Below are 22711 nucleotides of genomic sequence, written 5' to 3' on the forward strand. Positions count from 1 at the left end.
ACCCATAATTCGCCATGAACGGGGATAACTTGGAGGAAGCATTAATAGCACTATTACGAGCAAACTCTGCCCAAGGTAACAGTTCAGACCAATTATTGTGGTGATCTGAGACATAGCAACGGAGGAACTGTTCCAGAGCTTGATTAGACCGTTCCGCAGCCCCATTGGATTGAGGGTGATATGCCGAGGAGAAGGAAAGCTGGATCCCCATTTGAGCACAAAAGGAACGCCAAAATCTGGAGACAAACTGGCTACCCCGGTCCGACACTATCTCCTTGGGTAACCCATGTAAACGAAAGACCTCCCGGGCAAAAATTGAAGCAAGCTCCTGAGCGGTAGGCAGCTTCATCAAGGGAATGCAATGTGACATTTTAGAAAAACTGTCAACCACCATAAGGATAACAGTATTGCCATTGGAAACAGGGAGCTCGACAATGAAGTCCATGGAAAGATGTGTCCAAGGACGCTCACCATTAGCAGTAGGTTAAAGAAGACCCACAGGAAGACGTCGAGGAGTCTTATTCTGTGCACAAACTGAGCAGGAGGCAACATACGCAGCAACATCAGAAAAAAGACCTGGCCACCAGAATTGTCGAGTGACAGACCAAATCATTTGGTTCTTGCCTGGGTGACCTGCGGCTTTAGGATAGTGGTAAGTGTGCAAAAGTTTAGTTCGAAGATTCTCAGGAACAAAACACTTACCACTAGGTTTCTCAGGAAGTGCATTGGTTTGTGCAGCCAGGATCTCCTCCCCCAAGGGAGAAGTCAAATTAGTACGTATGGTAGCCAAAATATGGTCAGGAGATATAACAGGAGTAGGTACAGACTCCTCCTTGGACAGAGGCGAAAATTGTCGAGAGAGGGCATCAGCCCTAACATTCTTACTACCAGGCAGGTAGGAGACCACATAATTAAACCAAGACAAAAATAGCCCCCATCTGGCCTGTCGGGGCGACAAACGTTTTGCTTCAGATAGATAAGTTAAATTCTTGTGGGCAGTAAGAATGAGCACTGGCACGCTAGTACCCTCGAGAAGATGCCTCCATTCCTTTAGTGCAAAAATTATGGCCAGTAATTCCCTGTAGCCAATTTCATAATTGCACTCCGCTGGAGACAATTTCTTACAGAAGAAACCACACGGATGCAAGGAACCGTCAGGCGTAGGACATTGAGACAAGAGGGCACTCACTCCAGTCTCAGGCGCATCGACCTCAAGAACAAAAGGCAGGACAGGGTTAGGATGAGCCAGAACTGGAGCGGCAGCAAAGGCATTCTTAAGACTATCAAAGGCCTTAATGGGTCATGTCTGTGATAGGTTTGACCAAGGAAGAAAAGTTTTTAATAAACTTTCTATAGTAATTGGTGAACCCCAAAAAACGTTGAATAGACCGAAGACCATCTGGGCGAGGCCACTGCAGAACTGCTGATAACTTGTAAGGATCCATGGAGAACCCTGCAACGGAGATAACATAACCTAGGAAGGTTACTTGAGTTTGATGGAACTCACATTTCTCGACTTTACTAAACAGGCCGTCTCTGAAGAACCCGAGTAACATCAGAATGATGAGCCTCAAGTGTGGGTGAGTGTATGAGGATGTCGTCTAAGTACACCACAACACACTGTTGCAACATATCTCGTAGGACATCATTAATAAATTCCTGAAAAACAACAGGAGCATTACATAGACCAAAGGGCATTACAAGATACTCATAATGCCCGCTCCTGGTGTTAAATGCTGTTTTCCATTCGTGGCCCTCCTTAATCCTAACGAGATTGTACGCTCCTCTCAAATCAAGTTTAGTAAAGACCGTAGCTCCCTTGAGGCGGTCAAAGAGTTCCGTAATAAGCGGAATAGGGTAAGCATTCTTAATGGTAAGACGATTAAGACCCCTATAATCGATACATGGTTTTAACTCGCCATCCTTTTTCTTCACAAAGAAGAAGCCAGCCCCTGCAGGAGAGAAGGATTTGCGGATGATCCCCTGCGACAGAGCATCGGCAACATACTCCTCCATAGCACAATTCTATGCAACAGACAGAGGGTACACCTGGCCCCGAGGAGGAATGGCTCCGGGTTAAAGGTCTATGGCACAATCGTAAGACCGGTGAGGAGGCAACGTACCGGCACGCACCTTGTCAAACACGTCTAGGAACTCTTGGTACTCCTCTGGCAATTGAGATACCGAAAAAGTGCACAAGACTTTAACTGGTTTCCGAAGACAAGTGGAAATACATTTCGGGGACCACAACAAAATTTCAGACCTACGCCAGTCGAGACTGGGATTTTGCTTTTGGAGCCTGGGATAACCCAGAACAACCGGAATATGCGGAGAGTTTATCTCCTGGAACTGTAGGGTTTCAAAATGGAGAGCCCCAACAGCCATGGACAACGGAGCCGTTTCATGAGTAGCGAGTACGGGCTGAAGGGGCCTGCCATCCATGGCCTCAATAGCAAGTGTAACGGACCGAGGCAAAACAGGAATGGAGTGCTTTGATACAAAAGCACTGCCAATGAAATAGCCCGCAGCACCGGAGTCAACAAGAGCCTGAGTGACTATAGAGGAGTCCACCCAGGAAAGGACAACCGTGACCAAAGGTTTCTCCTTAAGCGGTTCCGGGGACGAGGATAAACCACCCAAGGTCTGCCCCCGACAGGACCTTAGGTGTGAGCGTTTCCCGGTCGTGTAGGACAAGACTTCAAAAGGTGGCCCTGTAACCCACAATAGAGGCAGAGCCCCTCCTCCTAAAGGCCCTCTCCGCCGCGGAGAGACGCGTGAATCCCAGCTGCATCAGCTCAGCAGTACCTGGTGACTCGGGACCAGGAGGCATGGGAGGAGAGGGAGGCATGGGTAGGAACGAACACGTAGGAGACAACAGAACAGGAGGCTTCCGCAAGCGCTCCTTGAAAGAGGGCCTCTTTCTGAGTCTGATGTCAATTAGGATAAAAAAAGACACCAATGCCTCGAGATCCCTCTGGTAAATCTCTGACAGCAACTTCATCTTTAATCGCATCAGAGAGCCCATGAAAGAAGGCGGCAACAAGGGCTTCATTGTTCCAACCTACCTCTGCAGGAGGCGTACGGAACTCAATAGCATACTGAGCAACAGATCTTTTACCTTGCTGAATGGACATGAGTCGTATAGCAGCAGAGGAGGAGCGAGCCGGAACATCAAATACCCTTAGAAAGGAGGCCACAAATTCAGGGTAATTTGAAATCACAGGTTTATTAGTCTCCCACAAGGGATTAGCCCAGGCAAGAGCTGTGTCAGAGAGTAACGAGATGAGAAATCCCACCTTAGCTCTGTCAGAGGGAAACGCCTGAGGTAACATCTCAAAGAAAATGCCCACCTGGTTCAAAAACCCTCTGCACTGAATAGGATCGCTTCCATATCGCTGAGGTAGAGGTGCAGAACCGGACATGCTCCTGGTAGGCATAGGTGCAGCAGCGGAAACAGGAGCAGCCATAACTTGCGGGACACTTTGGTCCAAATGTGCAGTGCGAGTCAGCAGGGTTTGCAGGGCTAGTGCAAATTGATCCAAGCGGTGATCCTGTTCATCCATCCTGGAAATGATGGCAGGTAAAGGTGGATTATTTGTAGATAGAGTCTTGATCCCAACAGGGATCAGGACTGGAAAGTGTGCACTTTTACAGCACTTCCGTCCCTGAATTAGATAAATTGTGAACTCACAGTTGGGACCAAAGAATTCTAATTGGAAAAATTAAAACATAACTTTTATTTCAACAACGGTTATATAAAATCATGTGTGTGTGCACTTTAAAAACACATAGGAACTCGATTGGAAATACTAATTACTTAGGGGTTAAGCTACCTAATTGTAAAAATATTATTAAAGGCGCCTCATTGGGGGTCCACTGACATACTGTGGATGAAGTGGGCAGAAAATACTGACAGTTGGATCAGTGGATGTTATTGGTTATACTTTGACACTTTTCACAAAGCAGCATGGATATTAGATTGTAATGACTAATATACCAATAGGATGTCAGAATATATCGAATCTAAGACTGCTGGTCTTTATTAGGTCTTTGTTGAGTGTACCTTTAATATAAAGTCCTGGGGGTGCCAGAATAGTTGTCTTTTGTATTCTTGGTAGTAATTTTCAGAGTGTTCACGTTATTGTAAAGCACTAAATTGCGTGAGTTTGAACTTTAGTATATATTCTGGTTTGATGGATATGTATAATTTTAAGTTTAGTAGCTGGTTTGAGCAAACTTCCAGCCTTATTTAGCCTTATTGGAATATGCCAATCCACGGGTGTCTGGCAATCAAGCCTTATTGTGGCATAGAGATACAATTTTAGATTGCGTGTTATTTATTAATTCATTAATTGTACTTCAAAAAGTATGTATTCATTATGTTAACACGTTCTGTTATTAAACATAAATTGGATTTGAGAGTCTAACAGTATGGGGGGTACCGTGATTAACACTGAATAGAGTTCTATTTTAGCATGCTTTGCTTATGATATAAAATGTACTGAATTAATTCACAAGCTTGCTCGATTTTGCAAGCATTTGTACCAAGTCACAAGATATTTATAAGAACTGCTATTGTTTAATCCATCGCCACAGAGAATACCCTGTGTAGGTGATGGACAGTTATCAGTCAGATTAGTTCATATGGTGACCATGTATTTGAAACTAGCTAGAGGTTAACAATACATAAAGCCTTGTTTTAACAGTACAGCATCCCATTAATGATTCTGTGTATTCAAACTGGAATAAGACAGAATAACCATCATTGGATTAACTTGTTAAAGACACTTAAATCTCGTCTTATTTTGGCTTTTGGTATTGCAAGTTATAGGCTAGTGTGAGATGGCTATTGTCTTATTTGGGCAATTCAACTGTCATAGTCTACTGCTGTACAGTTTTTTGCGGGCTTTACTTTAAAAATAGCTATCCCCATTTTATTGGTTCACTTGCTTGCTGAAGGTTGGGGGCGCATATAGCATGTACAATATTAATTCAGAGTTTTGCTACCAATATAGCTTGGCCCCAAAACTTGCTGCTAGATTAGAATAATTATCGTTGAGGACATCTAAGTAACGCTTTATTTTGGCTTTCAGTACTTAAGATTACAGGCTGGTGTGCCGTATCTATTGCCTTGTTTAAGCGGTTTGTATGTCACGATTTGTAGCTATATACTTTTTAGCAGGCTTTTTTGATAAAAAAATTTCTATTACACATAATTTACTTAAGCAAGTCTAGATGGCGCCTTATTTTGGCATGCAGTGCTAAAGGAATTCTAAGTAGCGCTTTATTTTGGCTTTCAATATTTGAGATTGAAGGCTGGTATACAGTCTCTATTGCTTTGTTTAAACGATTTATGTGTCAAAGTTTGTGGCCATATGCTTTTTAGCAGGCTTTTTTTCAAATGAACATTCCCATTACATATAGCTTACTAAGCAAATCTAGATAATGCCTTATTTTGGCATGCAGTGCTTAGAGTTGTACAAGTATTAAGTTTGTTAGGAAAGTTCTGTTGCTAGCTCACATCGATAACTGCATATAGCATATAAGAGAGTTGCAGTATTAACTCAGAGCTTAACTGCCGATATAACTTGTCCCCAATTTCACAACTAGGCTAGAGTAACAAATTATAAATATTAAAGTTTTAAGTTAATGCTTTGAGTTCCTATGCCATTTAAAAACTGCAAATTTGGGTATTTTTACACTATACCCCTCCCTGACATGTTTCTCCGATACTATCTCGGCTTTTTCAAAGGTGACGAGCGCCGGCGTCTGTTTTTTTTTATACGGAATGAGTAGAGGCAATTGGTCCATTTCCACCAATCCTGGAGCTCAGAAAGGGAGGTGTGTTAGATTCAAATGATGTCACACATCCGCTATATTATATCAGCCTATCATTATCTATTTCTATAGAGGGTGTGTATCATCACTGTGAATGTCAGGAAAATCCTGACATAACCATTTATGTTTCTTGACGGAATCCAGATCCATATGTACATACATATCTTAATTATTTGCGTAGGTATAATTGATGTGTGTGTCCCCTCGTTATGCCTGTCATTTTTATTATGGTTGTTAGGGTATTATACTGGAATGAACAAAAAGCAATCTGACTACGAGATTCTAGTTCTTGTTACAGTGATGGTATGGCCGCACTGAATTTTGCTGAATTTTGCACATTGGACTGAAATTAATAGCAAGATCAGATATGTTTTAACTGGATATGCTGTATTGCGAGCAAATTATGTGATGAGTGCTTGGTGCTACTGAAGGAGTGGAGAAAAGATGTTTGGGAGGATTATTAGCACCATCAGGATTCATGGCCTTTGCGTAATGTCAGGGTGCCAGGAATCAGACTGAGATGAGAAGTGAAAAAATAATCACACCTTTATTAATGGCAAAAAATAATAAAAAGTCCACAAGTCAAATAACAAGCCAGGAGTCAAAACCAGAGTTGGTAGTCAGACAAGCCGAGTCAGGAGCCAAAGCGAATAGTCAGACGAGCCGGATTCAGTAACAAGGAAACAGCACAGTCAGGAACAAGCCAGGGATCAGGAACCAGGAAGGACGTCAGGCAGCCAGGTAATACACAGGAACTCTCACAAACAGGTCTGAGACAACACAAAGGCAAAGCATACTGAATAGAGGCCCTTTCAAGAAGTGATGACATCACAATTCTGAGACTGCATCCTGTCTCACATGGATGATGCACACCAGTCTGGCCATAAAAGGAAGTGCAGGAAATGAGCAGCATCCCCCACAATGCACCATAGTCAGGAAGAGAGATGAGTAAAATGGCTGCCAGCAGCACATGGCAAACACAAAAGGGAGAAAACCCTGACAGCCTCAAAAGGTAATTCCAAAAGAAGTTGGATTTTCCCAAAGTGCTGTATCAAAGCACATTAATAGAAATTTATGTGGAAGGGAAAAGTGTGGAAGAAAAAGGTTCACAAGCAGCAGGGATGACCGCAGCCTGGAGAGGATTGTCAGGAAAAGGCCATTCAAAAGTGTTAGGGACTTTCACAAGGAATGGACTGAGGCTGGAGTCAGTGCATCAAGACCCGCCACACACAGACGGATCCTGGACATGGGCTTCAAATGTCGTATTCCTCTTGTCAAACCACTCCTGAACAACAAACAACGTCAGAAGCGTCTTACCTGGGCTAAAGAAAAACAGACCTGGTCTGTTTCTCAGTGGTCCAAAGTCCTCTTTTCTGATGAGAGCAAATTTTGCATCTCATTTGGAAACCAAGGACCCAGAGTATGGAGGAAGAATGGAGAGGCACACACTGTAAGATGCTTGAAGTCCAGTGTGAAGTTTCCACAGTCTGTGTTGATTTGGGGAGCCATGTCATCTGCTGGTGTTGGTCCACTGTGCTTCATTAAGTCCAGGGTCAACGCAGCCGTCTACCAGGAGATTTTGGAGCACTTCATGCTTCCTTCTGCAGACGAGCTCTATGGGGATGCTGACTTCATTTTCCAGCAGGACTTGGCACCTGCCCACACTGCCAAAAGCACCAAAACCTGGTTCAATGACCGTGGGATTACTGTGTTTGATTGGCCAGCAAACTCGCCTGACCTGAACCCCATAGAGAATCTATGGGGCCTTGCCAAGAGAAAGATGAGACATGAGACCGAACAATTCAGAAGAGCTGAAGGCCGCTATTAAAGCATCCTGGTCTTCCATAACACCTCAGCAGTGCCACAGGCTGATAGCTTCCATGCCACGCCGCATTGAGGCAGTAATTGCTGCAAAAGGGGCCCAAACCAAGTACTGAGTACATACAGTATGCATGCTTATACTTTTCAGAGGTCCGATATTGTTCTATGTACAATCCTTGTTTTATTGATTGCATGTAATATTCTAATTTTCTGAGATTGTGGATTTGGAGTTTTCATGAGCTGTAAGCCATAATCATCACAATTTTGACAAATCACGACTTGAACTATCTTGCTTTACATGTAATGAGTCTATCTCATATATTAGTTTCACCTTTTACGTTGCATTAGTGAAATAAATGAACTTTTGCACAATATTCTAATTTTTTGAGTTTCACCTGTATAATGATCTAGAGTCGGAACCTAGAGTATCTACTGTTTCCTGCTATATAATGCTATAGAGTAGGCTCACAGTCTGTCACTGACATCTAGCTCTGTATCTTGCCCTCAGGTGCTCTGCTGGTCTTTGTTCCTGGGGGTGTTCTCCTACCTGAAGGTTGTGATTGGTAGCCTGTTGCACGAGGTGGGGCACAGCGCCTTACTGTGGTGCGGAGCGGTTATCCAGGCCGGCTCGCTCATTGGAGCTTTGCTCATGTTTCCTATGGTCAGCGTTTACCACCTGTTCCACAGCAGCACAGACTGTCATGACACCTGCACGCACTGAGCCGCGTACGCCCTGCCAGTCACTTGCTTTCCCCACTCCCTCTCTTCTCTTATCTCAGGAGCTTTTTGTATCAAGAACAAAATAAAACGTTTTTCAATAACTTATTTGTGTGATTTCTGTGTGATATAAAAAAATCAGAGGACAAATGTCTGAAATTGAATATTCATCATAACAAAGCACAAGGTCATGTATTAGCAAGAAAACCAAAATGTTCATTACAGACTCACTGACACTTTACTAACTGTTAAATAACAGGACAAGGAGTTTATTATCTCAGATGATATGAGGTTTGGCAAACAATACAGTACTGTGGTGTGAGTAAGGCCAGTAGAGTGCTTGGTTGTAAAGGTAGATGTATCTTCAGCAGGAATAGTAAGTACTGCAGAGAGTAAGGCCAGTAGAGTGCTTGGTTGTATAGGTAGAGGTATCTACAGCAGGAATAGTAAGTATTGCAGTGAGCAAGGCCAGTAGAGTGCTTGGTTGTATAGGTATCTGCAGCAGGAATAGTAAGTATTGCAGTGAGCAAGGCCAGTAGAGTGCTTGGTTGTATAGGTAGTGGTATCTGCAGCAGGAATAGTAAGTATTGCAGTGAGTAAGGCCAGTAGAGTGCTTGGTTGTATAGGTAGCAGTATCTGCAGCAGGAATAGTAAGTACTGCAGTGAGTAAGGCCAGGAGAGTGCTTGGTTGTATAGGTAGCAGTATCTGCAGCAGGATTAGTAAGTACTGCAGTGAGTAAGGTCAGTAGACTGCTTGGTTGTATAGGTAGAGGTATCTTCAGCAGGAATAGTAAGTATTGCAGTAAGTAAGGCCAGTAGAGTGCTTAGTTGTATAGGTAGCTGTATCTGCAGCAGGAATAGTAAGTACTGCAGTGAGTAAGGCCAGGAGAGTGCTTGGTTGTATAGGTAGCGGTATCTGCAGCAGGAATAGTAAGTATTGCAGTGAGTAAGGTCAGTAGACTGGTTGTATAGGTAGAGGTATCTGCAGCAGGAATAGTAAGTATTGCAGTGAGTAAGGCCAGTATAGTGCTTAGTTGTATAGGTAGCAGTATCTACAGCAGGAATAGTAAGTATTGCAGTGAGTAAGGCCAGTAGAGTGTTTGGTTGTATAGGTAGCTGTATCTGCAGCAGGAATAGTAAGTATTGCAGTGAGTAAGGCCAGTAGAGTGCTTGGTTGTATAGGTAGCAGTATCTGCAGCAGGAATAGTAAGTATTGCAGTGAGCATGGTCAGTAGAGGGCTTGGTTGTATAGGTAGCAGTATCTGCAGCAGGAATAGTAAGTATTGCAGTAAGTAAGGTCAGTAGAGTGCTTGGTTGTATAGGTAGCGGTATCTACAGCAGGAATAGTAAGTACTGCAGTGAGTAAGGCCAGGAGAGTGCTTGGTTGTATAGGTAGCAGTATCTGCAGCAGTAATAGTAAGTATTACAGGGAGTAAGGCCAGGAGAGTGCTTGGTTGTATAGGTAGAGGTAACTGCAGCAGGAATAGTAAGTATTGCAGTGAGTAAGGCCAGTAGAGTGCTTGGTTGTATAGGTAGCGGTATCTACAGCAGGAATAGTAAGTACTGCAGTGAGTAAGGCCAGGAGAGTGCTTGGTTGTATAGGTATCTGCAGCAGGAATAGTAAGTATTACAGTGAGTAAGGTCAGTAGAGTGCTTGGTTGTATAGGTAGAGGTATCTGCAGCAGGAATAGTAAGTATTACAGGGAGTAAGGCCAGTAGAGTGCTTGGTTGTATAGGTAGCAGTATCTGCAGCAGGAATAGTAAGTATTGCAGTAAGTAAGGTCAGTAGAGTGCTTGGTTGTATAGGTAGAGGTATCTGTAGCAGGAATAGTAAGTATTACAGGGAGTAAGGCCAGGAGAGTGCTTGGTTGTATAGGTAGAGGTAACTGCAGCAGGAATAGTAAGTATTGCAGTGAGTAAGGCCAGTAGAGTGCTTGGTTGTATAGGTAGCGGTATCTACAGCAGGAATAGTAAGTACTGCAGTGAGTAAGGCCAGGAGAGTGCTTGGTTGTATAGGTAGCAGTATCTGCAGCAGGAATAGTAAGTATTGCAGTAAGTAAGGCCAGGAGAGTGCTTGGTTGTATAGGTAGCGGTATCTGCAGCAGGAATAGTAAGTATTGCAGTGAGTAAGGTCAGTAGACTGGTTGTATAGGTAGCGGTATCTGCAGCAGGAATAGTAAGTATTACAGTGAGTAAGGTCAGTAGACTGGTTGTATAGGTAGCAGTATCTGCAGCAGGAATAGTAAGTATTACAGTGAGAAAGGCCAGTAGAGTGCTTGGTTGTATAGGTAGCAGTATCTGCAGCAGTAATAGTAAGTATTACAGGGAGTAAGGCCAGGAGAGTGCTTGGTTGTATAGGTAGAGGTAACTGCAGCAGGAATAGTAAGTATTGCAGTGAGTAAGGCCAGTAGAGTGCTTGGTTGTATAGGTAGCGGTATCTACAGCAGGAATAGTAAGTACTGCAGTGAGTAAGGCCAGTAGAGTGCTTGGTTGTATAGGTATCTGCAGCAGGAATAGTAAGTATTACAGTGAGTAAGGTCAGTAGAGTGCTTGGTTGTATAGGTAGAGGTATCTGCAGCAGGAATAGTAAGTATTACAGGGAGTAAGGCCAGTAGAGTGCTTGGTTGTATAGGTAGCAGTATCTGCAGCAGGAATAGTAAGTATTGCAGTAAGTAAGGTCAGTAGAGTGCTTGGTTGTATAGGTAGAGGTATCTGTAGCAGGAATAGTAAGTATTACAGGGAGTAAGGCCAGGAGAGTGCTTGGTTGTATAGGTAGAGGTAACTGCAGCAGGAATAGTAAGTATTGCAGTGAGTAAGGCCAGTAGAGTGCTTGGTTGTATAGGTAGCGGTATCTACAGCAGGAATAGTAAGTACTGCAGTGAGTAAGGCCAGGAGAGTGCTTGGTTGTATAGGTAGCAGTATCTGCAGCAGGAATAGTAAGTATTGCAGTAAGTAAGGTCAGTAGAGTGCTTGGTTGTATAGGTAGAGGTATCTGCAGCAAGAATAGTAAGTATTGCAGTGAGCAAGGCCAGTAGAGTGCTTGGTTGTATAGGTAGCGGTATCTGCAGCAGGAATAGTAAGTATTGCAGTAAGTAAGGTCAGTAGAGTGCTTGGTTGTATAGGTAGAGGTATCTGCAGCAGGAATAGTAAGTATTGCAGTGAGTAAGGCCAGTATAGTGCTTGGTTGTATAGGTAGTGTTATCTGCAGCAGGAATAGTAAGTATTGCAGTGAGTAAGGCCAATAGAGTGCTTGGTTGTATAGGTAGCGGTATCTGCAGCAGGAATAATAAGTATTGCAGCTAGTAAGCATAAGGATATCCTACATTCTAATTTATGCCTGGGATGTATGTATGTATGTATTGGGTTCTTGTAAAGCACGGCTAATCACCTGTAAGGGTCTCAAGGCGCTGCTCATGTTATCGACCACTGAAGGATGAAAGGCTGAGTGGACCTCGCTGGGGATCGAACCTGCAACCCTTGGGTTGCTACAGAGCTCAGCCACAGTGCCTTAGCATGCTGAGCTATCTGTGTGGCCTAAGCATAAGACTATCCTACATACTAATTTATCTCTGGGATAAGCATAAGACTATCCTACATACTAATTTATGTCTGGGATAAGCAGAAGACTATCTTACATACTAATTAATGCCTAAGATAAGCATAAGGCTATCCCATTTTCCCCTTAGAGAGCTGCTGTTTGACAGAGGGTAATTTTTGTAGTATGGGGTAGTGGCACAATTACACCCAGTGGGAGTTAATCATAGGCCTGCCTCAGTTGTCACGGGGACCAATATCTAGCCTCCTCCTGTTTTATTATCGTTATACTCCATATACATAGATTCTCTGTCACGCATACTGGATTGGCTGTCTACTGGGAGCAGTATTGTTTTACAAATTGTAAGTATAGGGTTTATTTATGTCGGCACTCATTCAGCTAGGTACTCTTGTGATTGTACATCGTAGCCAGGGAATTATTGTGACAGGCATTTTTTATTATAAATTCTGTATGGGAAATCGAACTGCAGGAACCTTATATTCTTCAATTAGGTTGGTGCTTGTCAACTTTTTACAGTGTTTTATGTGTTTGTTGCACTGTTCTGTAGTTTTTATTCCATGTGTGTTGACTTGTTTGTTTGCCTTGTGTGTTTAGCGCTTTTCAGCTTTCTTTGTGTGCACATGCATTTAGCCCTGTCTGGTTTGTGTGCCTCTGCTGTTTTTGAGCATTTGGGGCAGATGTCCAGTTGTTCTCCGTGGCCTCTCCACAAGGTTCTCATCAGGTTCTCAAATCTCTGAGCTTGGCGATTGTTTGCTTAGTATTTTGACAAAGGTTTTTGCTGATTCTGTTATTGATGCCTTCCTTTGCTCCTGTAAACCTGTGTCAAGGAAGATTTTTCAAAGGCCTTTATTTCTTGGTGTGTGAAGCATGGTTTTAGCTGGTACTCTTTTACAAATTGCTTGAATCTTCACGGCGGTTTGGATAAGGGTTTGTCTACCAGTTTTTTGAAAGGCCAGTTTTCGTTTCTTTTTATTATAATCAGTTATTATTATCAGTTATTTGTGGAGTGCCAACAGATTCCGCAGTGCTTTAAACAAAGATATGAAATGAGAGTTAAGATTTTATAGGGAACAAGTGGGTAGAGGGCCTTGCCATGATTTGCACTGTTGTAAATCGGCTTTCATGAAGGTGATCTCCTAACAGTTGGGATTGTAGCCTTACATGCTAAGGAGTTCAAGGGGATAACTATGGAGGAGAGGAACTGATGTTGGAAAAGGTTAGTGTATATTGTATGCATCCCTGAACACTTGTCTTTAAAGAGCTGTTGAAACTTTAAAAACTAGAGAAGAGTCTTTTAAAGCAAACAGTTCCACAAAATAAAGGCCAGTCTGGAGAAGTCCTTTAGATGGGAATGTGAGGAGGTCATGAGCAGAACGGGAGAGATATTCGCTGGAGACAAGGTCTGAAATATAGGGGGGGACAGTGCCATAGAATGTCAGAGTCAGAAAATTTCTTGAGACTATAGGAAGTCAGTGAAGGAACTGGCAAAGAGGTGCAGCAGAAGAACCTGTAAGGAAGATGAGCCTGGCAGAGGCATTCGTTTTCGATTTTAAAGGTGATAGACGAAAACTAGAGAGGCCAGAGAGGATGGAGTTGCAATAGTCAAGGCGGGAAATGATGAGTGGATTAAGATTTTAGTTGTGTCTTGCATAAGGATGCAAAACATTTTGTAGGTGTTTAGATTATTCGTCCTGATGTTCTTAGTTTTGTTCCAGCTTTAGTCAGGATTAAGCCCATGGTAAAACCAGTGTATCCTCTTCTGGTTCTAAGAATCTTGCGGGTTGTTCTTTTTTGAGCATATGCTTTATTTGGATTCTCAGCATTTTTCTTGGAAGGTTTTGTTCTTTTAGCAACTCCTGCTGTTAGAAGTATTTTTTGTATTTTCTGCTCTTTTCTGTGGACCTCCTTATCTTGTTTTCCATCAGGATAAGGCGGTTTTGAGAGCTAGTGATTTCTTGCCTTTAGTGATATTTTTAGGCAATTCTTCTCGTGAGTTTGTTGTTCATTGTTTGGTAGGAAAGTCCATCAAACAATAGTTTCTGGACATTAGTTTTAGTTTTTTTTAAAAAAAGGAGGGATTTGGTTTAAGATAAATATAATTTAAATTATTGTGTTCCCACCCTCATTACTCGTGGACTCCACAGCTTGGGTATTGGTTTCCCAAGAGTAATGGTTTGTGGACTCTCACTACCTTTATGAAAGAAAATGTAATTTATGCTTACTTGATAAATTAATTTCTTCCATGGTGGTGAGAGTCCACGAGATCCACCCATGTTTTATTAGATTTTAATTATATTTTTTCTGGTGGCAGTTTGTGCGCACCTCTTTTTTCCCTGCTCCTTTTTTTCTTGCTCTTGTTTTTTCCTACCTTTTATTCTTCTTCTTGCTTGGCTATACATCAGACTGGTTTACCAGTGAGGTAGGAGGGCTTTTAAGGGCTCTTGGAGTTTTGGGACTCTCTGTCTCCTCCTAGTTTCCAAGAGTATAACTTACAGGAGTAATGGCTCATGGACTCTCACCACCATGAAAGAAATTAATGTATCGGGTAAGCACAAATTATATTTGTTATATATATGTTTCCATCTTAATATGGGAAGAGTCCACAGCTGCATTCCTTACTTGTGGGAAATACTGAACATGGCCACCAGGAGGAGGCAAAGACACCCCAGCCAAAGGCTTAAATACCTCCCCCACTTCCTCATAACCCCAGTCATTCTTTGCCTTTTGTCACAGGAGGCTGTCAGAGAAGTGTTGGAAGATTTCGGAGTAGTGTCTTATACTCTTCAAAATGGGACTGGAGTTTTAAGTAGTCCTGTGAGCCTCTCAGTGAGAACATGGATAAAAGTCCCGACTCATATTAACAGCTCCATAGGCAATCAGCGTTGACGAGTTTCACTACCTGCTTTCTTCACTCAACTCCATGTCAGAAGTGATGCTACTACCCTGTCACACTTCAAGGTCTGTGTTCCTGTTCCACGGCGTAGATTCTGGTAAGATCGTTTCATTTTTTATACATGTATGATAACGCAAGAAGACAGGGTCACAGTGTCACTCCTTTTATCTGTATAGAATCAAGGGTTAATATCTCCTTAGGGGGATTATTGTACAGGGGGAATAATCTTATATGTTTATTTGATTTTATGCTGCTTTTATGTGTGAGTTGTTATGGGCTCATAGGCTGTTATGGAATATACAGGTTTCACTTTGAGAGCCATGTAGCTTACAAGCTTGGTGCGCTTTCTCATAGCAGGGACGGTCCTGCATTGTGCATCATATGATTCATTCCCTTTTTCCTGACCGGGTGTCTATCAGAAAGGAGTCATAAATCTCTGTACTGTCTGTGTCATAGGAGGTGGTGAGTGCCCCAGCCATTGGGGTATAAGGGTGCCATTTCTTTTAATAAAATAAGATGTTTTATTTCTATAGTTCGCCGGTTATTGCTCTAGCGATGGAGGATTCTGTTACTTTAGAGAGCACTCCCACTATTCCTAATGAGTAATTCCTGTTTATATGGTGAGGAGGCCTTAGTTCCGCCCTCTTAATTATGTTCCATATGCCTTGATAATGTGATAATATCGAACATGTTTGATACCACTGAGCCGTCCACCTCTGAGGAGTTGTCGTCCAGTGAGGTGCGTACCTTACATGCTTATCTCTCTGCACATGCAGTTTCCCGTAGCATTGCTGATCCTCCATCTGGAGGGGGGCTTTTTTCACCAGACATTACTACGCAGTTCAGATGGCGGTGTCTGCGCCCTTTAATGCTTTACCTCGCCCTGCTAAGCACAAGCGAAAGGTTACATATTGCACTCCTTCCCAGAGTACATCAGATAATTTATTGGATTTAACTGAGGGTTATCAGAGGATAAAGTTATTTCTGAGACTTCAGAGCATGAACATTCTGGGTCGGAGTCTGCTGCCTCTAAACCTCTGGCTGCGGAGGAACCAGACTTTAGTTTAGGAATTTGCACTTTCTTCTAAAGGAAGTTTTTGGCGAATTCAGAGGTTCCAGAGGCCAAACTGCCTGATGGACCTTTAATTCCTAAATTGGATAGAGTTTGAGGACAGGGTGGTACCTTATACTTCTTTCAATGCTCCTGTTAGATGGCGAACATTATTAAGAATGAATGTGACAGAATTGGATTCCTTTCCCCCCTCTTCTCCCTTTAACAAATTGTCCCCGGTCCTGGACTCTCAATGGAGTTGTGAGGTTTCGTCCCTAAATGGGATGGCGTTATCTTCACCCTTGCTAAAGGTACTACTATCCCGCTTGAGGATAGTTCTTTGTTTGAAGAGCCCATGGATAAAAGATGGAAACTCTGTTAAGAAAGATGTTTCAACATACGGGATATTTGATTCAACTGGCGGTGGCTGATGCCACGGTTACTGGAGAAACTACCTTCTGGTGTGACTCGTTTTAGGATTTGATCGGGGTAGAGGATCTCCTCGACGTTACTTGAGGCCTTAAGGATTGTTAGTTCTTTTATCTGTGCTGCTATTAGGCAGTTTATTTGCTTGAATGCTATGGCTTCAGCTTTTTCTATTCAGACCCGTCGGGCTCTGGCTGAAGTCATAGTCTGCAGCTATGACTTCTAAGTCTAGACTTTTTCCCTCCCTTTAAGGGAATGATTTGTCTGGTCCAGGCCTGGACTCAATTATCTCAACGGTCACAAGGGGGCAAGGGTGCCCTCCTACCGCAAGAGTATATGAACTAATCTAAGGGACGATTTTCGCTCTTTTCATTCTGATAAAGCCCATGTCAGCAGTCCTCAGCTAAGCCAGAGCAAACCAAGAGCTCTTGGAATCCGGCTCAGTCCTGGAATAAATCTAAGCAGAGCAAGAAGCCCGCCGAGTCTACGTCGGCATGAATGGGTGGTCCCCGGTCCACTTCTGGATCATGTAGGGGGCAGTATGTCTCTCTTTTCAGTGGCTTGGTTCAGGGAGGTGCAGGATCCATGTTTCCTGGAGGTCATAGCTCAGGGTTATAAAATAGGTTTTAAGTCTCAGCCACCCAAGGGCGGATTCCTCCTGTCTTCCTGACCAGAAAGAAGGGAAGCCTTTTCTGGGGTGTGTATGGGATCTGTCCTCTAGAAGTTATTGTCCCGGTGCCTATCGCAGTGAGAGGTTTGGGATATTATTCAAACCTTTTTGTGGCCCTAAGAAGGAGGGAACTTTCTGTCCGGTTACTGTGCATTGGAGGGCCTGTTATGGAACATTCTTTGGGCTGGAGGTACATGGGCTTAAGGATACCCAGAGACTGCATGGAAATGTGTCTTATGTCCATGTCACCCTGTATCCATAAATACAGGATGGGTACAGGGTGTGAGTGCCCCTTGTGGGAGCAATTGTGACTCTATAAACCAAGTGGGCATAAAGGACTTAATAGCTAATAAGAGCTGTTATTATATTCTGTAATAAGATGTATTTTATTTTCGTTTCTAATCTGATTGTGTCTCAAGAGTCTGTCTGGGTAAACTGATTGTGTTCCTGTGTGATTATGTTAACTAGACTGCCCAACATCAGATTGTCTGAGTAAACTTTCTTCCCCATTTAATTAACTTGATATTATACTACACCAACTGAACAATGGCACTACTCTGGCTTTTCCTTGTAGGGTAAATTGGAAATTAGGGATTAGTAAATGGTCCCAATGTGAAAAGGAAATGGTGCTCATGCATGAATATTTGAATACTAGCACATAGGAAAATGGTTAAGAGAAAGTAACCATATTCCAAAAGTATGCATATATAGCACTCTGAGCCCCGACTAAAGGGTAGAATTACAGAAACAGGATAAATAAAATATAACTTTTATTATTAAACCTAAAAAACCAAAGTCGTTTGGTTAAATGACATACAAGATAAAAATTGCACCGGTATAATTACTAGAGATACTGAATGATATAGATCACTATATAATAGGATTCGGCCTATATATATTCACATTAATAGTGATCTAATAAATAGTGTTCCTATGATTCTCTCAAAAATGTTAAATAGAGAAAAAATAGTATAGTATACTTATTAAATAAGTCTGCTGATAGCTCTATAGAATGTAACAATGACCTCAGAGTTCCGGTCAGAGATGAATAATCCACAGAGTTAATTTACAAAAATAATGTATACTTAGGGTGTATGAAACTCAGGTGAAATATAAATGATATAGTGTTATTCATACACTGATTTAGCTAATGTCAAGTTAGTCATACTACGTATTAACTGATGATTACATTATTATGTGAATTGCTGTTACACAGATCAAATAATCACTGTGATGCTGTGATACATAGGGGGGTAGTTATCAAGCCGTCTACTTTTCTGACTTCGCCGGCCCAATACGTCCGCCTAAGCTCGCCTACCTTCGCCGCCGCGGACCTGAAAAAATACGCCTAAGTTATCAAATAAAGCTGTCAAAAAGCCGCGGGGCGATGAGCAGCGGACTGTGACAGTTATCACTCATCCGATCTCGCTGCCCTTCGGCTTTTTCCCAGCTTTATTGCTAGCCTGTCACTAAGCACTCACACTAAACTGCACTGTTCTACCCCCTATACCGGCGCCCCCGGAGCCCCCCGCAACTAAATAAAGTTACTAACCCCTAAACCGCCGCTCCTAGACCCCGCCGCAACTCTTATAAATGTATTAACCCCTAAACCGCCGCTCCTAGACCCTGCCGCAACTCTTATAAATGTATTAACCCCTAAACCGCCGCTCCCGGACACCGCTGCCACCTACAGTATACCTAGTAACCCCTATCCTGCCCCCCCCACACCGTCGCCCTCTATTATAAAATTATTAACCCCTATCCTGCTGATCCCGCACCTCTCCGCAACTAAATAAATAGTTTAACCCCTAAACCGCCGCTCCCTGAACCCGCCGCAACCTATATTAAACCTATTAACCCCTATCCTGCCCCCCCTACACCGTCGCCACCTATAATAAATTTATTAACCCCTAATCTGCCCCCCCTACACCGTCGCCACCTATAATAAATTTATAAACCCCTATCCTGCCCCCCACTACGCCGCCGCCACTGTAATAAAATTATTAACCCCTAAACCTAAGTCTAACCCTAACGCCCCCCTAACTTAAATATTAATTAAATAAATCTAAATAAATTAATTCTTATTAACTAAATGAATCCTATTTAAAACTAAATACTTACCTTTAAAATAAACCCTAATATAGCTACAATATAAATAATAATTATATTCTAGCTATCTTAGGATTTATATTTATTTTACAGGTAACTTTCAATTTATTTTAACCATGTACAATAACTATTAAATAGTTATTAACTATTTAATAGCTTACATAGCTAAAATAAAGAGAAATGTACCTGTGAAATAAATCCTAACCTAAGTTACAATTACACCTAACACTACACTATACTTTAATAAATTATTCCTATTTAAAAATAAATACTTACCTGTAAAATAAACCCTAAGATAGCTACAATATAATTAATAATTATATTATAGCTATTTTAGGATTTATATTTATTTTACAGGTAACTTTGTATTTATTTTAGCTAGTTAGAATAGTTATTAAATAGTTATTAACTATTTAATAACTACCTAGCTAAAAGAAATACAAAATTACCTGTAAAATAAATCCTAACTTAAGTTACAATTAAACCTAATACTACACTATCATTAAATTAATTAAACTACCTACAAATAACTACAATTAAATACAATTACATAAACTAACTAAAGTACAAAAAAAAAAAAGCTAAGTTACAAAAAATAAAAAAATAAGTTACAAACATGTTAAAAATATTACAACAATTTTAAGCTACTTACACCTAATCTAAGCCCCCTAATAAAATAACAAACCCCCCCCAAATAAAAAAAATGCCCTACCCTATTCTAAATTAAATAAATTTCAAAGCTCTTTTACCTTACCAGCCCTTAAAAGGGCCATTTGTGGGGGCATGCCCCAAAGAAAACAGCTCTTTTGCCTGTAAAAGAAAAATACAACCCCCCCCAACATTAAAACCCACCACCCACATACCCCTAATCTAACCCAAACCCCCCTTACAAAAACCTAACACTAATCCCCTGAAGATCATCCTACCTTGAGTCGTCTTCACTCAGCCGAGCCACCGATGGAACTGAAGAGGACATCTGGAGCGGAAGAAGTTAATCCTCCAAGCGGCGCTGAAGAAATCTTCCATCCGATGAAGTCATCATCCAGGCGGCGCTGAAGAAAAGTCTTCGATCCGGCCGATGTCATCTTCAAAGAGGCGCTGAAGAGGTCTTCTATCCGGGCGAAGTCATCTTCCAAGCCGGGTCTTGAATCTTCCTTCCGCCGACGCGGAACCACCTTCTTCACCGACGGACTACGACGAATGACGGCTCCTTTAAGGGACGTCATCCAAGATGGCGTCCCCTCAATTCCGATTGGCTGATAGGATTCTATCAGCCAATCAGAATTAAGGTAGGAAAATCTGATTGGCTGATGGAATCAGCCAATCAGATTCAAGTTCAATCCGATTGGCTGATCCAATCAGCCAATCAGATTGAGCTCGCATTCTATTGGCTGATCGGAACAGCCAATAGAATGCAAGCTCAATCTGATTGGCTGATTCCATCAGCCAATCAGATTTTTCCTACCTTAATGATGATGACTTCATCGGATGGAAGATTTCTTCAGCGCCGCTTGGAGGATTAACTTCTTCCGCTCCGGATGTCCTCTTCAGTTCCATCGGTGGCTCGGCTGAGTGAAGACGACTCAAGGTAGGATGATCTTCAGGGGATTAGTGTTAGGTTTTTGTAAGGGGGGTTTGGGTTAGATTAGGGGTATGTGGGTGGTGGGTTTTAATGTTGGGGGGTGGTTGTATTTTTCTTTTACAGGCAAAAGAGCTGAACATTTTGGGGCATGCCCCCACAAATGGCGCTTTTAAGGGCTGGTAAGTTAAAAGAGCTTTGAAATTTATTTAATTTAGAATAGGGTAGGGCATTTTTTTATTTTGGGGGGGTTTGTTATTTTATTAGGGGGCTTAGATTAGGTGTAAGTAGCTTAAAATTGTTGTAATATTTTTAACATGTTTGTAACTTATTTTTTTATTTTTTGTAACTTAGCTTTTTTTATTTTTTGTACTTTAGTTAGTTTATGTAATTGTATTTAATTGTAGTTATTTGTAGGTAGTTTATTTAGTTAATTTAATGATAGTGTAGTATTAGGTTTAATTGTAACTTAGGTTAGGATTTATTTTACAGGTAATTTTGTATTTCTTTTAGCTAGGTAGTTATTAAATAGTTAATAACTATTTAATAACTATTCTAACTAGCTAAAATAAATACAAAGTTACCTGTAAAATAAATATAAATCCTAAGATAGCTATAATATAATTATTAATTATATTGTAGCTATCTTAGGGTTTATTTTACAGGTAAGTATTTATTTTTAAATAGGAATAATTTATTAAAGTATAGTGTAGTGTTAGGTGTAATTGTAACTTAGGTTAGGATTTATTTCACAGGTACATTTCTCTTTATTTTAGCTAGGTAAGCTATTAAATAGTTAATAACTATTTAATAGTTATTGTACATGGTTAAAATAAATTGAAAGTTACCTGTAAAATAAATATAAATCCTAAGATAGCTAGAATATAATTATTATTTATATTGTAGCTATATTAGGGTTTATTTTAAAGGTAAGTATTTAGTTTTAAATAGGATTCATTTAGTTAATAAGAGTTAATTTATTTAGATTTATTTAATTAATATTTAAGTTAGGGGGGCGTTAGGGTTAGGGTTAGACTTAGGTTTAGGGGTTAATAATTTTATTACAGTGGCGGCGGCGTAGTGGGGGGCAGGATAGGGGTTAATAAATTTATTATAGGTGGCGACGGTGTAGGGGGGGCAGGATAGGGGTTAATACATTTAATATAGGTTGCGGCGGGTTCAGGGAGCGTCGGTTTAGGGGTTAATACATTTATTATAGTTGCGGTGGGCTCCGGGAGCGGCGGTTTAGGGGTTAATATGTATAGAGTAGCTTGCGGTGGGCTCCGGGAGCGGCGGTTTAGGGGGTAATAACTTTATTTAGTTGCGGCGGTGTAGGGGGGACAGATTAGTGGTGTTTAGACTCGGGGTACATGTTAGGGTGTTAGGTGTAGACAGCTCCCATAGGAATCAATTGGATGTCTGTCAGCAGCGAACTTGTACTTTCGCTATGGTCAGACTCCCATTGATTCCTATGGGATCCGCCGCCTCCAGGGGTGGCGGATTGAAAACCAGGTACGCTGGGCCGTAAAAGTGCCGAGCGTACCTGCTAGTTTTTTGATAACTAGCAAAAGTAGTGAGAATGTGCCGCACTTGTGTGCGGAACATCTGGAGTGACGTAAGAATCGATCTGTGTCGGACGGAGTCCGGCGGATCGATGCTTACGTCACAAAATTCTACTTTTGCCGGTCTCGAGCCTTTGATAACTACGGCGAATCAGCCTCGCCACAAATACGCTGCGGAATTCCAGCGTATTTGAGGTTGACGCCTTGATAACTACCCCCCAATATATGCAGTTTGTTTCCAAATGAAAAATCACTTGAACTATTATTTATACACGTTCCTTCAGATCTATCTGAGAATCAAGAGGCTTGTACATGCCCGTGTTGATGATTCAAATGAATATATAAATATATGCAGTTGGTATAATCACCCTTACAATAAAGGGTTAAATATCATAGCCGTAATGTAAGTAACACACTGTAACACCTGTTATATCAAACCTCTTAATCTCAATATTCCATATATACAGTCATCTAATAGTGAGATTTAAG

This window comes from Bombina bombina, chromosome 5 (assembly GCF_027579735.1).
Source record: "Bombina bombina isolate aBomBom1 chromosome 5, aBomBom1.pri, whole genome shotgun sequence".
In the NCBI taxonomy this organism is placed as follows: domain Eukaryota; kingdom Metazoa; phylum Chordata; class Amphibia; order Anura; family Bombinatoridae; genus Bombina; species Bombina bombina.